The sequence below is a fragment of the Megalopta genalis genome, chromosome 1, assembly GCF_051020955.1.
Source record: "Megalopta genalis isolate 19385.01 chromosome 1, iyMegGena1_principal, whole genome shotgun sequence".
Classification (NCBI taxonomy): Eukaryota; Metazoa; Arthropoda; class Insecta; order Hymenoptera; family Halictidae; genus Megalopta; species Megalopta genalis.
Window position 1 is genome coordinate 45,024,407 of NC_135013.1, and position 24,538 is coordinate 45,048,944.

Here is a 24,538-nt window from a genome sequence, read left to right on the forward strand (position 1 = left end):
TTTTACAAATATGTTGTTTCCAATTGAAAAATTCAGAAAATGTGAATAATCTATAGTTATTGATATTTTTAATGCCTGGATCTATTGTATTCGTAATATTGATTTTATATTCATACGTTCTTGACCCACCACAATGCGCAGAAATGCGCAGAAACATATCAACTGGTTATTGTTCTCATATGCGTTTATCCAATAGATAATGCAATGCAATAAATAATATTAAACCTTTTAATGTTAAAGAATAAAATTGTTAACCACATGCCCTATAATATCGTGTCAGACTCGTTATGAAGAAATCGAACATAATCCATCAAATGTGGATGTTATTTACCTGTTTTAAATGGAAACAAATTCTACTTTCAATATTCAAACAACAGAGTAAAAAGTGTCATAGAATAACAATAGATTATCTTCATCGTGTACGAATTTATTTGAGACAAACAAGTGCGAAAGAAATCGTAGTGCAAGGGATTCATTATTCTTCTCTAAAACGGACTTACGTGTCGCACGATCGCAAGAGAGTTGAACAAACACGATAGTAGGTTTAGGGATAATGGAATTATCGTTTGTTACAAGTCAAGGGCACAGGTGTACGGGGGTACAATAAAGACACGCGGATTGAAACGAGAAAAACATGGGAGAAACAAATGTCTGACAAAGGACGCGCAATTTTTAAGCCGGTTTGGTGGAACAAACGTTAAGAAGGAAACACGGTAAACGTGGAAAATTAGCAGATACGATTCACGAGCCGAGCATTACGAGATCGTTTGATTATAAACGCGCAGCCGGCGGTCCAGCGACGCGACGCGGCGCGAGGCGAGTAAAAAGTTCTCGCAACCGGCCCGCAATTTGCTGAATGCTTGCTCTACCCGTGGGCATTTGCATATAGCGCAACATAACAATTACTCGAAAATGGATATCGCGGTCTGAGCAGAGGTCCGACGCTAATACGTGCCCGCGAGTTGGTCGAGTGCGTCGAATCGCGGACACGCGTAACAGGAACGCGAAAAAGACGATATCATTCCATTAGCCGGATATTGCAACAGCGACGGACCATTACTCAAGTGAGAAAGAACAAAGACGTAGGATTTTGGCGGTTTTTACCGGGAACAATCGATCTCAGTGACTCGAGACTTCGTGCGGACAACGATATTGCGGACAACCGGATGCAGTTACCGTAGAACCTTGATTATCAGGAGACGCGGCAGCGTCTCGCGCCAAGTAGTTGAACTAGTCGTACAACCTTTTTTGTGACCAGAACGTTCAAAAAATTTAACAGCGATTCGTTCGTTTAAAGCAGCGTGCAATCTATTTTATCGATCGCTCAATTGTTAAGTGCCATCGTGCTCGTAAAATGAGCCCTCACGCATTTGGAGAGGAAGAGCTGAGATATCGAGATATTAATTTCACATGTATGAGTAATTCATAATTCATAATTCATAATTCATAATTCATAATTCATCGTCCGACCGGGATACCTTTTTCTGGCTTTTACATTTTTGCCGCTGCGGGGCTTTCGTAACGTTGTAGGGTTTTGTATAAATAAACTAATTTATTGTAATATTTTCACTCAACACTTATAATTTAATAAAGTATTGGTTATTTTCAATTGAATAATATTATTTGATATGAGAAATTTAATTCGATATGAAATTATTAAACTAATAAATAAAATATTCCCGTTTCGTATAATACAAAAGCAGAACACTAAAACAAATAAAAAACGAAAGCACCTTCGACGAATCCCGTAAAATCATAGCAGTGACTACAGTGACCATTTCTTGAAGTATTTTGGATCGTAGAAATTCTAGTGGTAATAACAACTTTACCATGAAAACAATGGACTTTTATAGATCTAAAATACGATTTCACTCTTTTTTTTTACTGTTTCGAGATGCCGAACGTTCGATACAAAACTGATGATCATGTGAATGATGTTTTATTTATAGAACAATAAAAAATAATTTTTAAGTTACAAGATGTGCTTTGAATTATCAGTGAAGAATAAATTTGACGATCATTTGCAGCTCACTTTGTAACAACTTCCCAGTACGGTAACGTTATAAGAGAAAACAATAAGAGGAACAGGTTGCGGTAATTCGAACGCAAAGCTTACACAGAGCCCTTGCTATACGTGTTACTTTTGAATGAAAATTTATGACCGCCTGGTAGAACATGGGAATAAATTCGAAAACCTGGCTCCCCAAGCACTCGACGATCCTTTATTCTTGATTCTGCTCAAAGTGCAAATTATGATTATGTATGGACATAATGCATTTCGTGCAGTTTTAGTAATGGCAGTCTGTTGGATGAATGCCAGAACAAATTTTTGTTTGATGTTGTCATAACTTCAGATAGTTTATTTTGCCAATTGACATTCCAAGAAATTCCATTAAATTACACATGAAATGACCAATTGTTACACATATAGACAGTTCATAAATTGTCCGAATTCTTCAATTTATTAATAAGTAAATTGCGGATTTTTACGCATTCTGACATGTACAGACTTATAGACTAACAACGAATAGATTAACAAAATGTAATAGTGTATTTATTTTCGTTGTCTTTTATTTATTTATTTTTTAATTTATTTCGTTATTTTCAATGAGTAATTTTTTAATTGACGAGGGGTACTTTCCTTGAAATCTAATTTTCGTAAGAGGGCGCATTGGAATGATAATTTTCATAAAAATCTGAATTCCACTGGTAAGTTTTAAATAACAATCACTTCGCTTTGAAATAATACTTTTCCAAAATAGTTACCTTTCATTTACGGACTGCGTGTTTTTTAGGGAAATATTGACTAGTAGAAAATTTTTGTGCATTTATACTCAAACTAATAAAATAACAATACTTCATAAATGTGTAAATAAAATATTAAAGTATTGTAAATATGTGAATGAAATTTGAATACTTTCTAAGTGAGCAAATAAAATGTGAAAATATTGTAAATATGTAAATAAGATGTGAATAAAATATGAACATTTTCAAAATGAGCAAATAGAATATAAACATTTTATAAATATGTAAATAAAATAAGAACATTCTATATATGTTTAAATAAAATGTGAATATTTTGTAGATGTGTGAATGAAGTATGAACGTGTTATAAATTTGTGAATCAAATATGAACGATTTATACGTATTCACTTAATGCGTGAACCTTGATTTACATGCGTGATGCCATTGTGCTATACAATTTCTATGCTTCTCTGGCAACGTGAGTATAAAGAATAATTTGAAATTTTCGCTGAAACTTCATTTCCTTCTACGAACAATACAATTGCTCATGAAGTAAGTCCGCTTGGAACTAATTGCGTTGCGAGTTACCATTTCCATAATAGACAACTCATTAAACAGTGTGCTTCGTTGCGCCCTCCAAACAGCAATTAAAATTAACATTCCCTCGTATTATATACGCGAAGATTTGCAGAGGACGCACACTCTGGGGATAATCCGTTGAAAGAGATATAAAAAAACATTAACTATGTTTGTATATTGCATCACCTCAGAAAAATTGTAGGTGAATAAAAGCTTGAAATTAATTCTCCGTATGTTAGAATTTATTTGTAATTAGTCGATGCGAAATTAAATCGATTTTCGTTTGTAAAGGATATTTGCACATCGAGCTATCCATTATTAATATACGATATTCGATTGAAAGTATCAAATATATTATGAAAATTATTATTATTATTATATATGTTATTATATATATATATATATATATTATTTTATATTATATATTTTTTTTAATTTTTATATTTTATATTATTTTATAAACATCTGAAAGATAATTATGACAATGTATGTATTATGAGAAAGATGGAATATTCTACGAAATTCATATAAAATTATTATTCTTGTCAAGTTTTATTCATTTAATATTAATTCAAACGCTGTGTTAGTGGCCATACTGCAGCTAAAATCTTCTCTTAACATATTCGATGACCGCAAATTGGATTGACATTTAATATTAATGCTATGGATAATTCGTATTTCATAATTAATTAGAAACTAATACTGTCCTCGAATAAAGCCCATAGTAGAAACGAACATAACTTCCAATAGCTTTTGCTGTCTCCATTATGTTATTATAAAGTCTTTTTATGCTGATCATTAAAAATAATTTATGTTTGAAACTATCAGGAAAACAAAAATGAATATGTACATATATATATATATGATATGCATATGGTGATGCAATATATATATTATCTTGTACCTTTAATTATAGTACTGAAGTTCTTCGAGTTGTCCATTGAATCCACTGTGAAAAAATTCGTATTGTCAGAAAATCACGACCATGATTAAAGGGTTTAGTCATTGTTACATCTCGCCCCCCCCCCTAAATTTTCTCTCTTTGCCTAGCTTAATTATTATTATTTGTTATTATCGTTACAATTATTTATTATTAACGTTATTGTTCGTACTTATTCAACATATTCAACATCGTCATCACAATATCATACCATGTACATCCATCTGGAAATATCTTCAACAAATTCGTTGTTAATTTATATCTAAAGGTTGCATTCTCACGTTCACTGATTTCAAGTTACATGAATTATTTTCAAACTCATACATAAATATCGGGGTATGGAAGGTTAAAATAGAAGAGAGAGTTTTAAAATTAAAGACTTAAATACGTCTTGTAACTTCTGTCGATTGGGTCAAGAACCAATCATATTTTGGGAAACCCTCCGGTTGTATTGTGGCGACATACGAACGATGATCATTTTCCAGTAACGATCCATGACAATTAACTTGATATCCAACCTAGAAGGTGGACTCTTAGACATCAAATGATCGGTCATTGTTTTTGGCCCATGGATTTCAGCCGACCTAGCGATAAGTTTAAAGAACGAAAGCCGGAACGCTAGAATTCACGCTGCAAATTTCGTAAAAATGGCTCTGGGAGAGCCTGAGTGGGACGTTCTCCAGCATCCACCTTACTGGCCGGACTTCGCTCTGACGGATTACTAGCTTTTACGCTCCATCCAAAATGCTCTAAACGGATTTTCCCTCCACGGTTACGTGAAACTGAGGAAATGACTCGAAAATTGGATCGCATCAAAAACCACAGAAAGGGCAGCGCAGAAACTATCGCAACGCTCTGCCGAGAAGAAATTCTGAACAATGATGAATGCTAATGCCAGAACTCTCTACAGAACTAAAACATCCCCATCTAGCAAAATTCATTTACAGAAACTACAGCTATCGCTTTAAGCAAAATAGAAAAAATGCGTTACTTACCTCATACCATGTCACTAAGAATTAACTTGTAATTCCATCATTTCAGATTGACCGTCATTTCCATGGCTTCAAATTTTTTTTCGCAATTGTTTTTTCGAGCATCTATAACAATGGTGCTTTTTACCATCAAAATTCTCATGATAAGAACGTTTTCATGGCTTCACATAACTGTCAGTTTGCGAAACGCGTTTTGTTTGCTTTATTTAAGTATAGAAAATAACGACAGTCGTACAACTATCCTCAATTTTTCTTTGTCAATCAAATATAATAACGTAAATAGATGTGGAAGTCATAAAAAATGATATAGTACCGTTAAAGATAGTTACATCAAAATGATACTGGACTTCTTAAAGTGTAATCGAACATGTATGCAAGATGTTATATCACTGGACAACAATTTTTTTCGGAAGAATCACCTGAAAATATTTCTTTCAGAAGACAATTCTTGTTCAAAGAGGCTTGCTCAGTCAGAAGTTCTAAAAGAAAATGATTTTGAATAGTTTTTCCATGAGATATTGTTAAGCTTTATTAGAAAATTGTTTACTTATATGATAACACTGAAAATAATAATAATAGTAATAATAATAATAAAAAATAATGTATTTCAGAGAGTGCTTCATAATTTTTATACTTGAAATCTATTACAATAAAAGCTTCAGCGGAATTCAAGTAAAATGAAACACGAAATTATACGTAACATATAAGAGACCTACACAGAACTAAATAATCATGGTAAACGGATTAATCTTACATGAATCCCATCTTACAAGGGTATAATAGGCAACAAAAAAAGCGGACGCAGTTGCCAAAGAAGCAGCGTCCAGCATCCCAGAAAACCACATGCAGCCAGCAATGTAGAATCAAACAGAGTATGGACCACATCGAGTAAACAAAAACCCAGGACATCGTACAGAGCTTCTTTCAACGAATGCCAACCCACAATATGACTAAAAAGGAGAGCATAATTACAGCAAGACTGATATCAGAACACCGAAAAATAACGCACAAACATCTATTAAACAAAACGGAGCCATCCTACTTTAACTAAGCACTGACAATCTAACTCTGAATATAGGAAATGACAAAACGGAAGAATGAAATATAAACTTATTTCACAGCACAACACAGAAAGCATCCGAAACTTTTTAACCCTCAATCGGATTGTGGTGGCCGCGACGGCTCCACGCAACTTTAAACAAGTCATGCACTAGTATACGTTAATTTAATTATTTAAAAAATTCATTTAATTCTCTATTAACTCATCACGTTTGCAATGTTTCAACGTAACTTTACTCATTAATTTTAGTAATTTTAACTTTAATTTAACTTTAATTCAACTTTACTAAATAATATTTGGAGATATGAATATTTGCGAACCCCCATTGACAGAACGCTCTTATTGAAGACGCAGAGTTATGACTTCCCGGTCCTCTCTTAACTCCTTACCGTAATTTAACGAGAAATTTCTAATATTATTTCTAATGATGAATGTTATTCCGTTCCTTTAAGTCGGTATCAAATTGTACCAATTTGTTGCCACGATTTAAACATTCAAGTAGATGTAAATACAATATTAGATCATGCATGTATTTTTAAAAAAGTCAAATATTTTATTCATTGTAACAAATGTTTCAGATAATACTTCAAATAATATTTTATTTGAAAAATATAATATAATAATAATAATATAATATATTCAACAAATACAATAAATTTAAAGTTTCTTTCTCTTCTAAGAAATGATTGCGATTGGAAAAGTTCTAATCATTGTAATCGTAAAGAAAATAGTACGGTAAGGGGATAACCTTCCCAAAAAAACCTTACTCCTACGTATATACATCTCATCAACTCACCGATTAGAAATCATTCAGCCACGCCGTACATTTTCCAATCCAACAATAATGGTAAAGCCAAGCTTATAAAACACAACATGAGGAAGTCGGGCGAGATCACGAGAGTTGGGACATCGCAACAGTCCAAATTCATCGCATCAATATCATTAGAGATAAAACATATCGCGAATACTCTATTAATAACGCGAAGTCACCATCAAGGACCAATTGTATAATTTATTAAACAACAAATGTAAAAAGTGTTAAGTTTCCAAAAGATGAATATCACATCAAATAAGTGCAGTGAATAGTTAACTGGGCTAAACGCTTCCGAGAGTTCATCGCGAGGAAGCGGAGCGGGAATTACGATCCTATGAGATTCGTAGTACGAATCAACGAAATCGAGGACGCTACACACATTAGTCACGTTTCGAACTCAGTAGAATCAGTGCTAACACTGTACCAAACCTGGGTAAAATAGTATTTGAAATGGCAAATAGTAAATAGATATTTTATTTTAGATCATGCATGAATTTAAAAAAAAATCAAATATTTTATTCGTTGTAACAAATGTTTAAGATAATACTTCAAATAATATTTTATTTGAAAAATATAATATAATAATAATAATAATATATAATATATTCAACAAATAAAATAATTTTATTATACTAAATTATAATGCAAAATTAATTTTGCTAATCTAAAACGAACGAAGTACGTAATTTTTCTCTGAATTGTTACATGCGGATAGCTGTGTTTAAAAAGACAACAAATGAAATTTGTTATGTTTTGTGTTATTCAAATAGAAACTATTTCATTTTATGTTTTAGATTATAAAGATAAAATATTTATTTTCATGATTCAACTTTAGAGAGATTACCAAAATATAAGCTATTTTATTATACATTTTGCATTATCAAAATATAATATTTATTTCATAGCTTAGCCGTGGATTATCAACATAAAATATCTTATTTCCTGAAATTTTATATCCTACTTGAAGTACTGTTTCATTGAAATTGTGAAGAATATATTATTTAATAAAGTATCTCAAATATTTTCTCTATAAATATTACCCAGCTCTGCACTATACTTACCAAACTCTAAAAGTAACTGACATGTGTTGCTTTATAAGAATAGCAAGACTGAATATGAGCCGTTTATTTTGAAAGTGGCATAAGTCACTTTGTTTTTAAGTCGAGATATTTAAGGGTTTGCGTTTTAACACGTTTAAAAATACGGATGCTAACTTTCGAGAAGATTTACTTGTATTTGTTATCTCAGGATACTGATATTTTTCTCAGTATAAATAATTTCGTATAAACATTAAAAAATCACCACTTTTCATTACGGTAAAGTGACTTAAGCCACTTTCAAAATAAGTAGTTTAGAAAAATGACTAACATATATTAATTTTGTCCGACGTATTTTACTGAAGTGATGTTTTGAAAGGACAGTGATTTACTAAAATTGTTGAATAAATTACATATATAATAATAATTTATACCATGAACATATTCCATATAAAGGTTTGGTTTAAGTATCTTTTATTTTAACATTCATAAAATACAAAAATAATTAGTACATTTTAAAACATAAGTATAAGTAATTTATATGAAAATACATCAGTTCAATTTAATTTTCGTCATCAATAGGAGTGATTAAGTCCTCGGAAATCGTGTTTTGTTTCAAATTTTTTAAATAACTGTGGTATATTGGGGGTATATAATTAAGCAAGTCCATCATGTCTTTGTATTTTGCTGAAGAAACAGAACGAGATCCAGCGTATAACGGATCCATTTCTATTATATTATTATATTATTATTATCACTATAATATAATTTACAAGACTGCACTATTCTTTCCCACTTATAAAAATAAGTCCAGTGATCACAACTTTTTTAAAAATACTGAAAATAATTCAAAACAATACTTCACACACACTTATCACACGTTTCTATTTCTTTTACACTAAGCCCCGCAATTCATTTCCTGAGTACAGCGACTTACGCCAGTTTCAAAATAAACATGTTTGTTATACCGTTTATTAGCAAAACTTCTTTCGAACAAATCTCGATAGTTCTCAACTTATTGATTGCAAATTTTTAAAAAATGAAAAGATACCGTTCAATTGTAATTAGTGTTACCATTAACTCGATTTTTATGAAAAAGTTATTTATGCCACTTTCAAAATAAACGGCTCATATATTGCGAGCTATCGCCATTTTTATTATAGCGTGTCTTTGAATTGTAAAGTTTAGTCAATCGTTTTCTATGAGAGAGCTTCCATAATTTTGAAACAACACATGTGAAACCGGTTATTTTGACCAACGCCGTAGGTCCAGCGTTAAAATATTCTGACAATTATTGAGGAAAGAATTCGCAAAAAGCCCGTTCTTCAGCCTGACGGCCGAGCCCGTCCCTTCAAGGGCCAGCCTAATAGATTGCGACTACGTTTAGATTGCAGCAGAATTTCGCTCCATAGAGTAACGATGTCTAGTGGAAGCTCGGCAAAGGGGAGAGATAATTTTCTTGGCTGCCTGACTGACTGAGCGTGGGGCTGGGCCGGGCGTGGATACAGAGGCTGAAGAATGATTATGAATGTAGTGGAGAGGAGCGAGTTCTCGGCGGTGTGGCGTGCGGCATGTTTTCCCTGTCCTTTGGGGCTCCGCGGGCCGATGAGGGCTGGCGCGGGTTGGCGCGGGCTGGCGCGGGTCGGCGCGGGTCGCCTCGGACCGGTGCGGAAGCGTGTAAGTGCGCGCGGCAAGTGGGAAAGCTCGGTGACAGATGCGAGACATTTAGCAGCGGCCCTGATGCCGCGCAACGGCCTGTCTGCCGCTTAATCAATCTAAGGTGTCGGAACGTATTACGAGCGCAATTCTAGCGAGCATCTGGCGACGCGAATTCGCAAACGCGTCGGCTAGTTCGCGCGAGCAACGCGCCTCAGCTCTGACTCCGCTATGTCTCGGGTCTGCAATCAGTTTGCCTTGGGTCTGCTTCAGGCCTAATATCGGTTTACATCGGGCCTGTTTCTGGTCCGCGTTCAGTTTGCTTTGAGTCCATCTCAGGTTTTTATTCGGTTTACAGTAAATTCTCCCCAATTATTCTTCAGCTTTTGAACAAAAATGGACGATTTTGGAAGAGGAGACGCGATTATTCGAGGCTTGCGCTTTGTTTTTATAGTTGTTGACAATCGGCAACTATAAAAACGAGCCGCGAGCGATCACTTTTTTTTACAAGCTGATGGAAAATTAGGGTGTAAGAAAGAGAAGTGGATGGACGCCATTATAAACGGTATAATTTTTAAAAACGTGGACTAAATAACTTGAATTTTTTCTAGAAGGTAAAAACACTAGTCTACTACAAAATGACTAATATGCTGTTTTGTTTTAATTTTATTGTTACTTGGAATGACAAAAAATATCAAAAGTCAATCACGTTTGTTAATATCTTTATCTGAGCCTGCAACGAAAATTTACAAAAAGGCTTTTCATAAATCTCGGTAGGTTACAGTGATGTAAATAATTATAGACTGAAAGTAACTTTCACGTTTTTACTGATATTTGAACAAAATCTTGAAATATCGTATTTGTATATTTCTATTTTTTATTATTACTATTGGGTTGGCAACTAAGTAATTGCCGATTTCAGTTATAGATGTCTCTCACTCCCATTTTTATGATATCCGTAAATGTTATATTATAAAATTATTATTACTATGTTATTTTTTATTATCGGTGAATGTTAACAACTGGACAAATTGAATGCAGCGGTCAAGGAAAAGCGACCAGAATTGGTCAATCGTAGAGGTGTCATTTTCCACCAGGACAATGCTAGACCGCACACGTCTTTGTCCACTCGGCAAAAATTGATGGATATTGGTTGGGAATTGATGTTACACCCACCATATAGCCCTGATCTCGCGCCATCGGATTACCACTTATTTCGATCCCTGGACAACTCCCTTCGTGGTAAAACTTTTAATGATGATGACGCTGTAAAATCTCACTTAACTCAGTTTTTGGCCGAAAAAAATCAGACTTCCTACGAGCGTGGAATTTTCAAGTTGTCAGAAAGATGGCAAAAGGTCATCGAACAAAATGGAAAATACATTACGGATTAAACTTCATTCCAAGTGAAAAAAAAATTTTTATTTCATTGAACAAATCGGCAATTACTTATTTGCCAACCCAATAATATGAAAATATGCAAATATGATGTCTTGTGAAGTTTTTGTTTAAATATCACTAAAAATGTAAAAGTTATTTTGAGTGTATAATTATGCACACTACTCTATATACATGCTTAAAATTTCATTGAAATCGTTAAACGTAGATTCAAGCGTTACAAGATGTAAAAATCTACAAATGTCTCACAGTTATTTGGCAATAGTGTAAAAAATCATGAAGAACTGTGAATTTCGCTGCCTTGAATTATTTGTTGTTCACATCAATGTCCAATCAAACCATGTATCTTCCTACACGATGAGTCTACCTCGTGTCTGCATCAGGTCAACCCCGGTTTCTACATTCAGTTTGTCTCGGGCCTGCTTCGGGCCGCGAGATCACGTTGATACTCTCAAAGTTCCGGGGTCACGGTGCTCCCACGTGCCTCGAACACGTGGAAACCGAGTGCATCAACGCGAGAAATTGAATTTGATTGCGTTAATGAGAACGCGGTCAATGGAAATCAAACACGGAACCGTTGCCGCGATTCGATACGAATCAGTAAGTAGACTGTGAATTTTTAATTGTTTACTGCAGTTTCTAGTCAATCATTCTTTGGAGTGAAACTTGTAACGGTACATGGTGGTACGTACAGCGGTTCACAAAACTGATCGGATACTAACGATGCGTTTAACTTTAATGACCTACCTTCACTAATTGTGTAAAGAAATTAACTGAAACTTTTTTCTCGCGATAGAGTGTTTATTGTCAATTCAAAAATATGCATAAAACATTTAACTTAACGTGATTTAATATAATGGAGTATTATAAAGTAATTGATATTACTGTCATTTTTTTAGTTATAGAAATATTCCGATAGTATTATATAATTAATATATTGTGTACACAAATTTGACTAAAAAGCAAGCTTACAATATCTTGAAAAAGTTATATCTAATATGACAAGTCGTTTGAGACAGTAATAAAAGGAGGCTCTATGCTACTAAGGAAATACTACAAGGTAAATTTGTGTACACGAAGTATTAATTATATAATATTGTCCGAATATGATTAATATATGATATTATATTAATATAATGTGATATTATTTAATTTATAATGTTCCCCACTATTAAATTTACAATAAAGACTCTATCGGAATAAATAAGTTTCAGTTAATATTCTTCACAATTACCGTAGATATAGATAATTATTAATTAAAGTTAAGCGTATTTTAGTATCCGAATATTTTTGTGAGTCACTGTACGTGATTGAGCTGTTCCAAGAGTTCGTGTTTTGAGAATTTAGAATAATTTCGTTAGTGAGATATTAGCGTAGTTTTTGAATGAGTAAAATTTAAGTAAAATGAAGTAGCCGTATCTCCTAATTTCATTCTTCTTTATATTCTTTTTAACTTGCTTATAACTAGATTGTAGATTTTATGCATTTATAACCAAAATGGCTAAGCTTAATGTAAAAGACAACAAAGATTAAGATAATTTAAGAGTATCGATGTATTACACTAATTTTATTGGAATCGTTAAAGATGGACTGCAATTTCTACGCGACTTCTGTTTTTTGCAACTAAAGAAGAGAATTTTTATTTTGCGTAAAAATCCGTAGCGAATTTATGATAATATAAATTTATACATGCATGTGTAAACTACTCAACAATGTAGTAAATTACATTGTAAATCTATTAAAAATTTTGAGTTTAGATACATAAACGTATTACTAGTTCACGGTTGTTAATAAATATTTCCAATTTTCCTTATTAATTTCTATAGAAATATAATGTTACTCCATTCTTAAATTATTATTTTATTTTATTTGAAATTACACAATGAAGCTATGCGAATATTAAAACTATTCTGTACAATTTAGAAATGGAGAAATTGTCAAATGAAAATTTTCAAGAATAAATTAAATATTAAATATTGTAGAAAATAGAAATATATTTTTGATATTATGATTTGATTAATAGTTTGATCGCATTAAATCGCTTCCAACATTCTTATTGCATACAGAGAAAACGATATGAAACTTCGATTTCTTTAAAAATAAGATGTCTGTTCTGTTAATGACTATTGTATTAATCAATCTTTCCGTTAACAATATTGACGGATAAATAATCGGCAGGGTAGAAATATAATTTCGAAACTGATTTGAGCAATTCAGAAAACACCGCTCGATAAATCTTTACACGCGTGGAATAGAAGTACATACTCGTTCAAAATTGATTATTGTTCGCCGGAATAGTTTTGGATTGTGTCGCGTGTATCTGTCCACCCACATACAAGAAAGAAAATAAATGCTTCCGTTCCATGTTCCGCTCGATCCAATTACAACGTTAATTCCGCGGACTCCGACGACGGCAGTGTTTTTCATTTAGGAACGTACAAACACGCGGAGGCTTGTTCAACACTATCTGTGCCTGGAATAAAAATTTCCCGCCGCGAAATACGCGTCACCGAATACTCCGCTCGACTGATTCCCCAGGAAGATTCGTCACGCTTAGTATCTAATTGTATTTTCATAAACATACAAAAAGATCTTAGTTCCTTGTCCGCGAATGGTGCAACGTTCGGGCGCGCACGGGGTCGCGTCGGTAAAACGTAACTTTATCGTGAAACATGAAATTTGAAATGCTGACGAAGCGTCCGGGGGTTCAAACATTAAATTCGAAGTGGAGTTTAAGGAAACGTTATCTCTGCACCGCATATGTTTACATAAATCGAAAACAAATCTAAAAAGAGGTAGAACTTGATTTTTCTTTAACAATACCCTCTCTAATGACAAAGGTTTCGAATGTTTCCTTAGCAGTAAAACAGCACCAAATCTCCGGTTTCATATTTATTTTATATTAAAAATTATGAAACGTTTAAATAAATTGAAGGTTATTGTTTCTAGATAGCAACACACACACTAGTCACTTTCAGATCTCGGTATGTTTAGCGTTTAACACGTTGACTGCCACGCATATTTACAACAAAATCTCCTACAGGCCACCCGTGCCGCTATAGGAAGCGTGCGCTGTTAATTCATATCTGTTTCTGTTCCTGCATGAACAGTTGGAATCTTTGCCGAGTACCGAATGGTATAACTTAAAATCTCTGCCCTTATTTTTTTTTCAATAATGAAAAGAGATCGGATTGCCCGGAAGGAGAAGCATAAATAAAATTACATCGTCAGATTCTGATTTGGATACTGATAAATATAATCTTAGTGATAATGAATGTTATGAAGATACTATTGACGAGATTTTACGAGAATTGGTCATGGAAGAAGAAAGAAATGTTGATGATACCGAGGAAGCTACAGTTCAAATAAAAGATACGAAATGGACCGATCAGAGGCACGAGCATATCTGAAAAAACAAACAACTTTTTGTCCAAGCTGTCCTAATCAACCTCAACTTTGCAGAGAATGTTTTAATGTTATACACTGCGAATAATTTTTTTAATAAACCATTTTTATAATAATTCAATAGTTTCATTACCTCCTGTAGAATATTTGTCGAAATATTTTCGGAAATCCTTTGTAAGTAGTCAAATCAGCGTCACCCGAATTATGGGTGACGTGGCCTGATGAGAACTTTTGCTGTCACCCGAATACGGGTGACGCGGCAGTCAACGTGTTAAAACGTATATGAGTGATATTCTTCAGTGATATTCGAAGAAAATAATTTGTTTATAATCAATTATTATTTACATATTATCCTACATTGTTGACAATATTCACGAACTTTGTCATAAAAAGAACTTCGTCTCAAAAATTGTAAAAACACTCGAGTATAATAAAATCACTAAAAATAAAATAAGACACACTGTGAGAAAATTGTTATCTTATAGAAAGAACAGACGTTAGGTACTGTAAAGGAAAGTCGTCAAATATACAGGGTGTCCCATAATTATGTTAACACCCGGAAAGGGGTGATTCTTGAAGTCATTTGAAGAGACTTTTTCTTTAGCTAAGATGGAATGACCTCTTTCCGGGTGTTTCACATAATTATAGGACACCCTGTAGAATAATTCCCAAATATGGAATTATGCTAATTTGAAGAATTTAAAAAATCACTGTCGATGACTGTAATATCTATATGTATTTTTAAAGATATGTGCGTCTTTTAAGAACGGAATACCGTGTTTTTAATTTTATCTAAAATACAATACTATAGCCAAAGAACTTCATTTAAAAAGAAATAGTATCTTTCTTTTTTGTTCTTTACGAAAATAACTATTTCTTGAAATAAAATTTATATTTCATTATATTAGGTCTACCGGAAAGTTCTGTCTGATAATGTCATTGCAAATTTCAATAGATATGCACATATTCATGTGAGACATATATTTTTGAAAAATGTTGCTCAGAAATTGCCATCACGCTGGCAAGAGGTCAGAAGTAACGAGGGAAATTATATTGTACAATAAATATTACTAAATTTATGAAAAATCTATTATTTCCTTTCATTTCTTAAACGGACAGAACTTTCCGGTAGGCCTAATATATGAAATGTAAAATTATGATCAGAGTACTATAGTAAGTACAAGCAAGAATTTTTTGTTTCTTGTTTTTGTACCTGAAATTGATCCTTTTTCATATTTTTTCGTCTGAGGAAAACCTTGTTTTTGTAAAATCTATATATTTATGTTCAAGTTGTAAGAAAACTGCAAATAAATATATTGATTACGTAATTTACGTATAACTATAGTTTTCATGTTTTCTTCATTAATAGCTCTATTTATATTGTAAAATTTTGTGTAAATAAGTGTTCTAAAATAACTTGTTTTCGTGGAACTTTTACTATACAAATTCTAGTATACCTGTTCCATAAGAACAATTTAAAACAATTTAATAAGAACAATTCTACAAGAATAGATATTCCGTTAAATGAAAGGTACGAGTATGTGATAACTGAATTTTTTCAGGAACGAGGGGAACATTTCGATCCCTGGATGTGATCGGTATTTGAAGGAAATCGGAAGAAACGTACGTAACATGAGAAATAGTCGATTCATTTCTCAATTTCCGGGCCGCCGCTGGCTCGTCTAGCGGAGGAAACGAGCAATCGAGAGGACTTGCGTACAAGGGGAAGAGGTTAAAAGAAAATAACTTCGGAAATTCTGAAGAGTACACGGAAACTAGAAGAGCGCTCGTTAGGTGCATTTTAACACTATCAGAAATTCCCCGTGCAGCTCGCAACGGTGACTCCTTTCATCGGGCTAGACACCCGGAGCAACGAATTTACACAGTCTTTCGTTCCGAGTTTTAATCTCATTTCGCTCAATTTCGCCCTTACCCAAGTCTTGCTTCTTTAGTCACATTAATGAGTGAACGTGCTTCAAAGCGCGGCAGATCGGTACACACCGTTCGCCGAACTTCAGTCTCGTCGTTGCTAAATTATGGCGTGTTGCACTCAATAAATGAGAAATAATTGTACACGCCGCGCCGTGTCGCGCACAGTGAACGATTCCCTCGAAAAATGGGACAAAAATCATTATGACTTGAAAACTTGCATATTAACAGGCAACGAAATGAAACGTGTCTTATTTCTCTTCGTAAATACACGTATCGTTTCTGTCAAGTAATGTCGTAACGTCCCTATTAATTTCTACCTCTTCTTTTAATGCTAAACCAATGCGGCTTGTTATTAGAGTGTCTGATGTTATGCTTCGCAATGTTTATGGCATCTGTAAAATTTATTCCTTCAGTAAAAATCGAGGAGACAGACAAAGGATGAAAAAAGGAGGTTTTCTCTGTTTCGTTTTGCTTTCATTGAGATCTTTGTATCTATCGCGCACAATTATGCGTCGAGCTGTGAGTGGCAGATTGCAATATTCGCAGTTTTCAACACAAGAGCAAAATGTAATTGTTGTAGTAATGGAGTACTTAGGCGTCCACCTTGTTTCCATTCGAATGAAAGAAGAAGACGAAGCTGCGTCCAAAGGGATGAAGAATCGGATAAATTGCTTTGTTAAAGGGTTCTTTCAGTGAAGGTGCTTAAAAATTCGATCGACTCTTTCGAACCACAAAGGAGATTTCTTGACTGAAGCGATCGAGCCTGCAAGCAGAACTTTACGGCACGACTATTGACAAGGAAGCGTTCGGGTATCTCCTCTTTTCACGAGTTCGATCAATTAAATTTTAGAAACTAACAACATTGCGTTCGCAACTGTTAGAGAATCAATAGACAGGAACAATATTTAGAAAACGGTCGATGGACCCTCTCGTTGCATCGAGGTTGTGCTCGCTCGTAGCCCAGCAAAGATATTTCATTCGAATCAAAGTTCACGCGCATCGATCGTTTAACGTAAAACGCGGCCACTGGCTCTACCACATTTCTACCAGTAGCCCAAAATTAATTTGACGGGCAGCGATCAGAATTAGAACGCATACCACTATTGTTGAATTTGGTATTCACCAGCTCAGGTGGATTCAACAGATATTTCACACGGTTGTGATTTGCGTTCGCGCGTTTCTTCCTGTGTTTCGTGTTTTGTCAACGCTCGAATGAAAGATTTGTATACTTTGTATAAACAAATACATAGATATCGGGCGGGAATCTGCTTAACGCTTTATTTACCGGAATATTGTTAATCCTCTTACCACGAGTTTTTGATTTTTCAGTAGGAAATTACGGGCTAGTTTTATTTGTTATGCAGATGCGCCTTAAAAATTAGATTAAAAAGAATAGTAAATTTTAAAAATTCATTTTTATAATTTTAGACTATGCCATATGTGAATAAATTCGACAATTTTCTTGTAAATAATTATTTTAGAAACAACTGTTTTTTACACAATATTAATGCAAATAATTTATTAAATTTTAAATGAGATTGCTTTCGCTTTTAAGGAATTTTTAAGAAAGTTAGATCTTTTGATAGAATTCATTATTACAACGTTAGTACTAGGGTTAACACATTTTATCTATTTATTTATGATGTGATCGAATAAACTATAGAATCATTAGCGATCATGTATTTTAGAGAGTTAACATGGATGCTATATAAAAACGTTAATAAAGATTGAATAGATATACATTTTATGAAAAGAAGAGGACGTCGTCGTTATAACTCTTCAAATATTTTATAAATTTGAACTATATAGAAGACAGATTTTTATGTAATCACTACACTAATAACAATTGTCTACATTTGTTGCATGAATCAGGAGTCACTGCGGAAGTGTTTCCTGTCTTTAATAATTATAGTAGGCTGGCTAGTGTGTCCACTATCTGAAATTACAGCCATTCATTTTCGTTATAAAAGCATAAAATCCGCAGACCAGTAATTGCAATTTTAGATTCATCGTAAAAAGTGGCATTTAAATATCTATTTGCATATATATTGTTAGTAACTTTTGTATCACATAGTACAAAAAACCGTGCTTTACGTTTTTCTAATATTCGTTAAAAAATTCGCCCATGTAACATAATATCATGTTTATGAAGACAGTTCTTGAATCAAACAGTGATAACTGTCGTAATAACTAGTCTGCGGATCTCATGCATTTATGACAAAAATGTATAGGTCAAATACAAAATTAGAAAGACATTAAAAGAATTTAAGAATATTGTTACATTATTTTCAACTTAATACGATTGTTAAAAGAGAAAAAATACTATCATCTAATTTCCTACAATTAACTTGCAAGGGATGATTCCCAATCCAGAAATTTAAAAAATTCTGAGACTTTGAGGATACAATAGAGCATACGTAGATACGTATCATACAATTTTTTTTTCTTACGTAAATTAACCCCTAAATGTTGGGCTATTTTTTATTTTATTGATATAATTCGCAAACGGTGTTAGATAGGAAATAAGTCTTCAAACAAAAGTTACTTCTTTCCTCCAAATATATCATGTAGTGTATACGACTTGTTAATTGTTTAAATAATTGGAAAAAATTCTAAACAAATAATCGACATTTTTTTCACTTTTTAAAGAGGTTCGAACAGAAAAAAATAACTTTTGTTCGAAGACTCTTTTCCATCTTCTACAGTTTGAGAATTATAGTATAATAATAAAATGAAAAATAGCTTAATATTTGGGGATTAATTTCCACCCCTTAAAGTGAATTTACGCAAGAAATGATAACACACACACACACACACACACACACCACACCACACCACACCACACCCTACAGTACCAGAAGTTTTTGAATTTCCGGATTGGGGATCGTCCCTTGTTAGATAATTTTTATTTCGAATAAAGATCCGCAGTCTAATAACAACTCTACAAACATGTTACAAAACAATCGATTCTTTCGCTAGATAACGAAATTAGAAGAAAATTATCAAACGAGTCGGAAGAGAATTTCTGCGTAAGGTATGAAACAAAGTTACGAATACACCATAGCCGGCAACGTTCCGCGAATACAGTTAATCAACGAGCTTTGTGCAATTAACAAACAGCTGTACCGTTGTAGTCGATCGCATCCTAAACGGAGAACAACGAACAATGCTACAATGTGAGCGGAATGCTCGTGAAGGGGAAACGATTTTCTTTTGTGCTGCAGCTAATTTAGGGTAGTCTCAAGCATACTTCAACGAGCAAACGATTGCGAGTGTTACAATTGTTCTCCCGTGTTTGAATCCACAACGGTTCCAAGGAAGTACAAATTTCGATGTGCAGATTCAAAACAACGATATGTTCCTTGTTTCACAGCAGATATACATCGCGTATGCGATTCATTGATCCTCCATTGTTTCCCAAATATTTTCCGATCGAATACTGGATTATGAAAAAATTACAAATACATATGTATTCTTTTTCGTGAATCAAGCATCAGCTACGTGATTTTAACTATTTTAAACTGTCCTTCTTTCATTGAAACAATTAAAGATTATGTTTGTTTCTCTAAAAATCTTTTAAACATTAAGATGATTACACACGTTATCATGTTGATAGTAAAAAGATCGTAAAACATTATTTGTTTTATTCTTTCCGCATACTAAGCTTTTATGAAAAAATTGCTGGCCAAAAACTGTGGAAGTATTGCCCACAACTGGTTGGCAGTTTTACGTTTTACATTAACTATACGATGCTGATAGCGTCCGTGAAAAATTGAGATCTCTACGTTGTTGAACCGTAGACGTCCATTTTTATTGGTGGAACAGTACATGCATGAATAATAACGGCGAGAAATAACGCACACACACACACACACACGTGCATGTAAAATATAATTTTATAAAGAATGTTATACAGAATTTTATAAAGTTATGCTGTTATAAAGAAGTTTATAAAATTTATTCGAACTCTCATTTCATTATAAATTTCGTTTATCTCTAAACAAGGTGAGCATTTACATATGTATTACACTTTCAAAAAATTCGTGCACCTATAAATTATTGGCATAATAGTCTATTTGTATTATAATCTCAGGGAAAATTTAAATAATAATCAAACCCCAAAAAATAAGAATATTTCATTGTTTTATAATGTATTATCAACGATAACAATTATTCAGATAATACTGTTTTTATTCTAGATAATACCGTTTGTAATAATTTTTAGAGTATTGATATATTCCCGAAAAATTAACACCCTTTTCATTGTACAATAGTAATATTTAGACTGCGAATCTTAGTGCAAAATAAATATTTTTTCAATCAATTGCAAAAAACAGTATTTAAATAAAGATGTATTTCTTCTGTTAATAATATCAATATTATTATAAAAATCTAAAACATTATGAATTTATATTAATGTCTTTATTGTTTCGTACGTTATCCAGGCAGATTTAACAAAAATGCATAATATATACAGTCTATTAATAATTATATAATTATATATAATAACTATTCTTTTTATACATGAGGTTTAACGTCGCATCAACTGCAGTGGTTATTACTTATTTCCTTGTTCTTCAAACTTTAATATATAGCAAGGTGTGTTTGAAGAATGAAATAACTTGAATTTACGAAGAACGCGAAGACAGATAAAAAATGATAACATTAAAATTAGAAAAGCCAATGAAATAGTACGAACAAAAACGTTCGTAAATGTATTTCAACGAATGTTAAATGTTTCTATTAAGTCTACATTTACTCTGAAGATTAGATGTTAACAGAGAAATAATATTTCACTATGCGCGGAAATTTCAATGTTATTTGCCTTTGTTAGAGGTCGTTTGTAATATTCATCAAACGAATTGTTAAATATATTTTCGTTACAATTCCTGGCAAAAAGCATTTGTTCATCTTTTAAAATGCAGTAACTTTTTTAAAATTCGACTAAATAACTTGAATTTCTTTCAAATATTAAGGTTATGTCACAAGTTCACTATGCAATGGCTAAAATATTTCTTGCTAATTTTATCATTACTTGAAATGAGATAAAATAATAAGAAGCACTTGTTTTTTAAGTTTTTTATTTGAATCTGGAGCGAAAATTTAAAAAATTTCGTAGACCTAGGTAACTTATATGCAAACTGAAAATTTCATCGAAATTGGTTAACGTCGTTATGAACTATTAACAATTAAAGATTGTGAAAATCGCAATGTTTTACGAATTTATTCCAAAAACAGGTAATTTTTCCATCTTTCGGCGGCTGTAGCTTGACTATGCGTCAACCGATTTCAATGAAATTTTCAATTTGCATATAAGTTATCCAGATGTACAAAACGCATTTTTTAAATTTTCGTTCAAAGTTCAAGTAAAAAAGTTAAAAACCGTGTGTTTTCTACCTTTTGTTGTCAGAATTTTAAAAAAAAGTATACTAGTCAGTGTACCATAAACTAGTCCATTTAACATTTAAAAAAAGATTCAAGTCACTTAGACCAGTTTGAAAAATATTATTGCGTTTTGAAAGAATACTGATACTTGATCGAATACTTCTTGTATTTGGGGTTGTATATATTTTAACCCCTATTATGTATTCTGAATATTTTTAGTTATTCGAGCAACAATGAACAACACTGCATAACAGCATTAGGTTACGTACCTTTAATCACTGATGACCACTTTCTGTTTTTTTTTTCACCATTCCCTAGAAAAAAAGAATACATAATAATTAGTTAATAACTTCCAAGTTCGCTGATATATGTACAAACATACATTTACGTACACAGTCTCGTAACATGTCGACATCAAATAACTCATAAAATATTTGTTATACAAAAAAATGCTTCACATAGCAATTGCATGGCTTCCAGAGGGACAAATAGTATTCTAATCAGTTTTATGTCATTTTACTTTTTTATTAAGATATGAAGCTCACCTTCAATTTTTTAGATGAAATACTTAATCTTTCGTCTCGAATTCGGATAAAGCGTTGAATTCTACATGAAAAATTGTCAGACCGAATGGGGTCTAGAATACATAGTTACCGACAAATTAGCGACAAAGGTTTTATTTTAAGCGATGTTCGAACTGCTACCCGTCGCAATCGATATGTGAGCCGTTTATTTTGAAAGTGGCATAAGTCACTTTGTTTTTAAGTCGATATATTTAAGGGTTTGCATTTTAACACGTTTAAAAATATGGATGCTAACTTTCGAGAAGATTTACTTGTATTTGTTATCTCAGGATACTGATATTTTTCTCAGTATAAATAATTTCGTATAAACATTAAAAAATCACCACTTTTCATTACGGTAAAGTGACTTAAGCCACTTTCAAAATAAGTAGTTTAGAAAAATGACTGACATATATTAATTTTGTCCGACGTATTTTACTGAAGTGATGTTTTGAAAGGACAGTGATTTACTAAAATTGTTGAATAAATTACATATATAATAATAATTTATACCATGAACATATTCAATATAAAGGTTTGGTTTAAGTATCTTTTATTTTAACATTCATAAAATACAAAAATAATTAGTACATTTTGAAACATAAGTATAAGTAATTTATATGAAAATACATCAGTTCAATTTAATTTTCGTCATCAATAGATTAAGTCCTCGGAAATCGTGTTTTGTTTCAAATTTTTTAAATAACTATGGTATATTGGGGGTATATAATTAAGCAAGTCCATCATGTCTTTGTATTTTGCTGAAGAAACAGAACGAGATCCAGCGTATAACGGATTCATTTCTATTATATTATTATATTATTATTATCACTATAATATAATTTACAAGACTGCACTATTCTTTCCCACTTATAAAAATAAGTCCAGTGATCACAACTTTTTTAAAAATACTGAAAATAATTGAAAACAATACTTCACACACACTTATCACACGTTTCTATTTCTTTTACACTAAGCCCCGCAATTAATTTCCTGAGTACAGCGACTTACGCCATTGTCAAAATAAACATGTTTGTTATACCGTTAATTAGCAAAACTTCTTTCGAACAAATCTCGATAGTTCTCAACTTATTGATTGCAAATTTTTAAAAAATGAAAAGATACTGTTCAATTGTAATTAGTGTTACCATTAACTCGATTTTTATGAAAAAGTTACTTATGCCACTTTCAAAATAAACGGCTCATATATTGGTTGACCTATTCGATGAATATAAAATTAATTTCAGTTCGTTTCTCGCGAGGATCCTGTAGTTAGCGCGTAGGAAAACCAAGCGTTCAGCAAAGATGAAAGTATCGACGCAGCCCAGTAAGCCCCTCAGCATGCATTACTTATGCGCGCTCTGTTTCCTATGTCGGAAAACATTCCGGCGGCACACGTCGGTGACAACAACGTCGAACCCGTGAAAACTGGCGAGACTCGAATTTAAGATCGACACCGGTCGCACGACGAACCGACTGATGGGGACGCACGAGCTGGCTGCGATATATGTAGTCAGCCGGATTCGAGTTGGTACGGCTGTGCACGAAAATGAATTGAATAATTTAGCGGGCCAGAACGAAAGGATGAAACGAGTAAGCTCGGCTGTGTGTTTCCGGAAAGCCTCCGAAAATTCCGAGGATGAGGTATCCCCTTAAGGTTTCACCTTGCGCCGTATCTTTCTGAGAATGCTTTTGCGCCGTGTTCTCGCCGAGCGAGAAACATCGAAGCGATCGACGGAGGAAAATCATTTTCACGATCACGTGCCGCGTGGAGACGCTTCCCCTCTTTTCATTAAGGATTCCGTCAATGAATCTGTTAGGTTGCGCGCTAAACTCGTTCGCGTTTCTATCCACGAAGCTTAGGCGCTGCTAATTCCGCGAGAAACTTTCTTGACCTGTGACGCGTGTGTCAGTTTGATGACCTTCTGTTTTTTCTTTGGCAACTTAGATGTTAGTTTACCGTGCAGCGCGTTTACTGAAACATTCGAATACTTGCATGTTTGTTTTTTACACAGGGTGGCCAGTAGCTGGT

At 33.1% G+C, this 24,538-nt stretch overlaps 1 protein-coding gene across 2 annotated transcripts in view; it reads right to left on the bottom strand.

Moving 5' to 3' along the window:
• The window catches only part of LOC117220831 (potassium channel subfamily K member 6), a 1,018,768-nt gene that overhangs the window by 857,418 nt on the left and 136,812 nt on the right, over positions 1-24,538 (bottom strand). For both annotated transcript variants that reach the window (XM_076528337.1, XM_076528335.1), the window contains exon 3: positions 22,213-22,257. The gene's annotated coding sequence lies outside the window, so the exon portion shown is untranslated. The remainder of the gene's footprint in view (positions 1-22,212; positions 22,258-24,538) is intronic.